The sequence below is a fragment of the Lipotes vexillifer genome, unplaced genomic scaffold, assembly GCF_000442215.2.
Source record: "Lipotes vexillifer unplaced genomic scaffold, Lipotes_vexillifer_v1.1 scaffold90, whole genome shotgun sequence".
NCBI lineage: Eukaryota > Metazoa > Chordata > Mammalia > Artiodactyla > Lipotidae > Lipotes > Lipotes vexillifer.
The window spans coordinates 7,340,984-7,346,983 of NW_006782310.1; positions in this window are offsets into that span (position 1 = coordinate 7,340,984).

Below are 6,000 nucleotides of genomic sequence, written 5' to 3' on the forward strand. Positions count from 1 at the left end.
GGATTGATCCCATGATCATTATGTGTGTCCTTCTTTGTCTCTTCTAATAATGTTTGTTTTATAGTCTATTTTGTCTGATATGAGGGGTGCTACTCCAGCTTTCTTTGGATTTCCATTTGCATGGGCTATCTTTTTCCATTTCATCTCTTTCAGTCTGTATGTGTCCCTAGAGCTGAAGTGGGTCTATTGTAGACAGCATATGTACAGGTCTTGTTTTTGTATCCATTCAGCCAGTCTATGTCTTTTGGTTGGAGCATTTAATCCATTTACAGTTAAGGTAGTTATCAATATGTATGTTCCTACTACCATTTTCTTAATTGTTTTTCATTTGTTATTGTAGGTCTTTTCCTTCTCTTGTGTTTTCTGCCTAGAGAAGTTCCTTTAGCATTTGTTGTAACCCTGGTTTGGTGGTGCTGAATTCTGTTAGCGTTTGCTTGTCTGTAAAGGTTTTAATTTCTCCTTTAAGTCTGAATGAGATCCTTGTTGGGTTGAGTAATCTTGGTTGTAGATTTTTCCCCTTCATCACTTTAAATATGTCCAGCCACAGCCTTCTGGCTTGCAATGTTTCTGCTGAAAGGTCAGCTTTTAACCTAGTAGGGATTTCCTTGTATGCTAATTGTTGTTTTTCCCTTGCTGCTTTTAATATTTTTTCTTTTTATTTAATTATTGATAGTTTAATTAATATGTGTCTTGGAGTGTTTCCCTTTGGATTTATACTGTACGTGACTCTCTGTTCGTCCTGGATTTGACTGACTATTTCCTTTCCTATATTAGGGAATTTTTCAACTATAATCTCTTCAAATATTTTCTCAGTCCCTTTCTTGTTCTTTATTCTTCTGGGACACCTATAATTCGAATGTTGTTGTGTTTAATGTTGTCCCAGAGGTTCCTGAGACTGCCCTCAATTATTTTCATTCTTTTTTCTTTATTCCGTTGTGTGGTAGTTATTTCCACTCTTTTATCTTCCAGGTCACTTATCCGTTCTTCTGCCTCAGCTACTCTGTCTTTGATCCCTTCTAAAGAATTTTTTAATTTTATTTATTGTGTTGTTCATGATGTTTGTTTACTCTTTAATTCTTCTATGTCCTTGTTAAACATTTCTTTTATTTTCTCCATTCTATTTCTAAGGTTTTGGATCATCTTTACTATCATTACTCTGAATTCTTTTTCAGGTAGACTGCTTATTTCCTCTTCATTTGTTTGTTCTGGTGGGTTTTTACCTTGCTCTTTCATCTGCTGTGTATTTCTGTCTTCTTATTTTGCTTAAGTTATAGCATTTGGTGTCTGCTTTTCACACCTAGAATTTCATAGTTCCCTTTGTTTTTGTTGTCCGCCCCCATTGGATAAGATTGTTCAGTGGCTTGGGTAGACTTCTTGGTAGAGGGGATTGGTGCCTGTGTTCTGGTGGAGGAGGCTGGTTACTGTCTCTCTGGTGGGCAGGACCATGTCCAGTGGTGTGTTTTGTGGTTTCTGTGAACTTATTACGATTTTTGGCAGCCTCTCTGCTAATGGATGAGGTTGTTTTCCTGTCTTGTTAGTTGTTTGGTATGGAGTGTCCAGCACTGTAGCTTGCTTGTGATTGAGTGGAGCTGGGTCTTAACTTTGTGATGGAGATCTCTGAGAGTGATTTTGCCATTTGCTATTATGTGGGGCCAGGAGGTCTCTGGTGAACCAATGTCCTGAACTCCACTCTCCCACCTAAGAGGCTTAGGCCTGACACCCGTCTGGAGCACCAAGACCCTGTCAGCCATACAGCTCAGAAGAAAAGTGAGAAAAAAGAAAGAAAGAAAAAAATAATAAAATGATGTTATTAAATTAAAAAAATATTATTTAAAATAAAAAATTAAAAAGTCATAAAAGAAAGAAATGAAGAAGAGAGCAACCAAACCATTAAACAAATCCACCAATGTTAACAAATGCTAAAAACTATATTAAATAATAATAATAATAACAATAATAATAATAATAATAATAATAAATGGACAGACAGAATCCTAAGAAAAATGGTAAAAACAAAGCTATACAGTCAAAATCAAACAAAGAAGCATACACATACACACTAAGAAAAAGAGAAAAAGGAAACTATATATATATATGGAAGAGAGCAGCCAAATCAATGAACAAATCTACCAATGATTATAAGCTCTAAATACTAAACTAAGATAAACATAAAACCATAGACAAATTAGATACAGAAATTAAGCCCCAAGTCTACCATTGCTCCCAAAGTCCATCACCTCAATTTTGGGATGATTTGTTGTCTATTCAGGTGTATCCCAATGCATGTACCTCAAGTTGATTGTGGAGATTTAATCCACTGCTCCTGAGGCTGCTGGGAGAAATTTCCTTTTCTCTTCTTTGTTCACACAGCTCCTAGGGTTCAGCTTTGGATTTGGCCCCACCTCTGCATGTAGGTAGCCTGAGAGTATCTGTTCCATGACCAGACAAAATGGGGTTAAAGTAGCAGTTGATTAGGTGGCTCTGGTTCACTCAGTCCAGGGAAAGGGAGGGATACAGAATTTGGGGCAAACCTGTGGCAGCAGAGGCTACCATGACATGGCAACAGCCTGAGGCGTTCCATGTGTTCTTCTGGGGAAGTTGTCTCTGGCTCGCTGCACACTGGCAGTGGTGGGCTACACAGGCTCCTGAGAGGCTATTTGTGGATAGTCACCTGTGCTTGCACACAGGCTTCTTGTTGGCCGTAGCAGCAGCCTTAGTGTTTCATGCCAGTCTCTGGTGTCCCCACTGATAGCCACAGTTCACACCTATCTCTGGAGCTTGTTTAGGCAGTGCTCTGAATTCCCGTCTCCTCGCACACTCCAAAACAATTGTCTATTGACTCTTAGGCAGGTTCCAGACTTTTTCCCGGACTACCTCCTGGCTAGCTGTGGTGAACTAGCCCCCTTCAGGCTGTATTCATGCAGCCAACCCCAGTCCTCTCCCTGGGATCTGACCTCTGAAGCCTGAGCCTCAGCTCCCAGCCCACTTGACCTGGTAGGTGAACAGACAAGCCTCTCAGGCTGGTGAGTCCTGGTCGGCACTGATTATCTGTGTGGGAATCACTCGACTTTGCCCTTTGCACTGCTGTTGCTGCACTCTCCTCCGTGGGTCTGAAGCTTCCCCCTGCCCACACCCCCACCCCCCATCTCTGCCAGTGAAGGGGCTTCCTAGTGTGTGGAAACTTTCTCTTTCATAGCTCCCTCCCCAAGCTGCAGGTCCCATCCCTATTCTTTTGTCTCTGTTTTTATTTTGTTCTTTATCCCTACCCAGGTATGTGGAGAGTTTCTTGCCTTTGGGGAGTCTGAAGTCTTCTGCCAGAGTTTGGTAGGTGTTCTGTAGACGTTGTTCCACATGTAGATGTACTTCTGATGTATCTGTGGGGAGGATGGTGATCTCTATATATTACTCCTCCACCATCTTGAAGGTCCTCCCCCAACTCTTCCTTAATCAGGTACATTTAATTTACAGGGAAATTAATATTTGTATAACCAACCAGGCATCAACTTGTCCTTACTACTCTTTGTGAAGCTTCCACCATATTGGTGAAGCAATGTTCAAAAAATAATCAGATACTTAAAGGGTCTCTACTCATAAATGTGCTCTTTTCTTACCTTAGCTGTGGGTGCTTTTGTAGGAGTCTGTGGTCCAGTGCTATGTGCTGAGGCCCTCCTCTGCCTGTGTCCAAGGTTAGGAGTCTCTGCTCAAGGCCAGAGCACCCAAGGGCAGTTTCCTTCAAGTTGCCACTATAACAACAGCTGCTCACACTTGGTCAAAGGTGCCATAAGCTAGCATACCCTGCTAAGTCCAAAATGCCTTGTGGTCCACTTAAGGCCTTACACCATGTCCAAAGAAATAAAAGTCAATTTCACAACTCTAAAACCTACCTTGTTTAATATAGATTTTCTCAAAATTCAAGATCAAAATGAACTGTATACCCATTCGAAGCTGAGTCCCAAAACTATACATCTGGCCTCACCAGAATTCGCATCAAGTACACGATTATTTTCTCTACCAGATCCAGTCTTTTGTACTTCAATATTGCCAGACAATGCACAAAGATTTTGAGATTCTCAACTTACTTCACTGGAAGTGCAGCAACCCCTGTTCTACTACTGCCTTAACTGATAAGTCCAAAAGATGTTTCATGCTACCTGTGTGTATATTTCCACCATTGTAATTGGCATCATTTGTTTGATCATGATGCCATAGATATCATTGTTCCTACAATAAAACAAGGAGATCACAGTAAGGATGTTAGGAAAATCTAAGTTTCTGGTGTGAAGAGAAGGCTTGTGCATGATTCCATTTATCAGGACACCTGTTAGTAAACTCTGCTAGTAAACCTGCTGGTGACAAGACAGTTGTCATCTCTCAGAAGAGCTGAAGGTTCATCAGCAATCACTAATAATGTTATTTACATCTTGCTGAGAGATATTTATGCAAAAGCAATTTTTCAATTGCTGGAATTAAAACTGATTGAATTTTAAAATCAGATTCCAGCCTTTATTTCTGGGCTAATTTTTATAGATAGAGGTGTATGGGACCATGGTTTCACCAAGATTGTTGGACATTCATTCCTTCCCCACTGGGGGACCACCACTTAGAGTTTTCAGAGGACATTGCAAATACACATTTCCATTGCCTCCTTTAATTTTTATGTAAATGCATGCCTACTTACTGAAAAATTCACATTATGTATTTTATTTTCTCTATTTCTGGTTGTAGGGAATGGATTGCTCATGATAGGAGTCTTATCTTTCTTCCTACATAAAAAGGCAGGTATGGAGATATTTTCTAGGTCTGCTATCTTAGTAGCCTCAACTATTTAGGAAGTCCTTAAGAAGGGATTATTGAAACTAAATTCAGCACACAAACATCTCAGAGGCACTTGAGGATGTATTTGAACAATAAAGATATTTAACCATGTAACAGAAGAGATTAATCACAATGAAATAATAAGCATAACATAATTATGAAGGTTCCCCAAATGCCATAACAGCATGTGATTAAATGATTCCTCATGTAACAAAGCAGCTACATATGTGGGCTTTCAGGACTTCTGTCAGGATCTCTGGCTGTTTCATGGCATCTAACAGAAAGCTAAGCCCAACCATGAGAATCACACTTGCATACACAATTGCTCAATCCATATTAAGTGAGGGTGTTATGGATTCCCTAGACCATGTCTATAAACCATCCCTTGCCTGGGAGTCTGTCAAACCCAGATTAAGATATTTAACATTGCTAGGATTCTTCATGCCTCCAAATACTAGGAAGTTTTGATCTTTCCATTCAGTATTATTCTCAGCTTTGGCTGTAAATGCTTTCACACTTATCTCCTAGACTCCATCGTGAAACTTCTCCTGTCAAGAAGATAGCCTAGTTTGCTCTAGTACACTGGTTCATTTTCACCTGCAGACCTTGCGCATACTTCCATCCCTCACTGATACATTCACACATGTTTATAGTACCTCAACAAGGTAGCTGACCCTGGGATACATCAATGAACATGACAGACCAAAAGCCCTGTCCTCATGGAGGTTACAGTCTACTTTAAAGAAATGATGACTCCTTCTCCTTGCCCTCCTCTGTCTTACCAATTTTTCAGGCCAAGATAGAGTTTCACCTCTTCTTTGAAAGCTAAATTTCTTTCCTCTGAAGTTTTGCATTTTCTAAAATGTGTACCACATGTTTGGTCTTCAATGAGCAACAGTTTCATTGAGTGTGAGCTTACCTGTATGCAGTTATCACATCTACTTATTTTGATGCACCCCCCCTAAATTCTCATGATGCTGCTGTATTTCTTGCCCTCTCTATAGAGCCTACTCAGGACACTTTGATTGATTGATAATCATACATGTTATCCTTTCCTAAAATAACCATCAGAAAAACCTCTTAAGAAAAATCTTGCTTTTGTAAGGCACTTTAACTTTTGTATTCACATTTATTATCCTTGTACATTCTCATATAATCTTTTCACTTATAAGGGAAGTAGGGAAA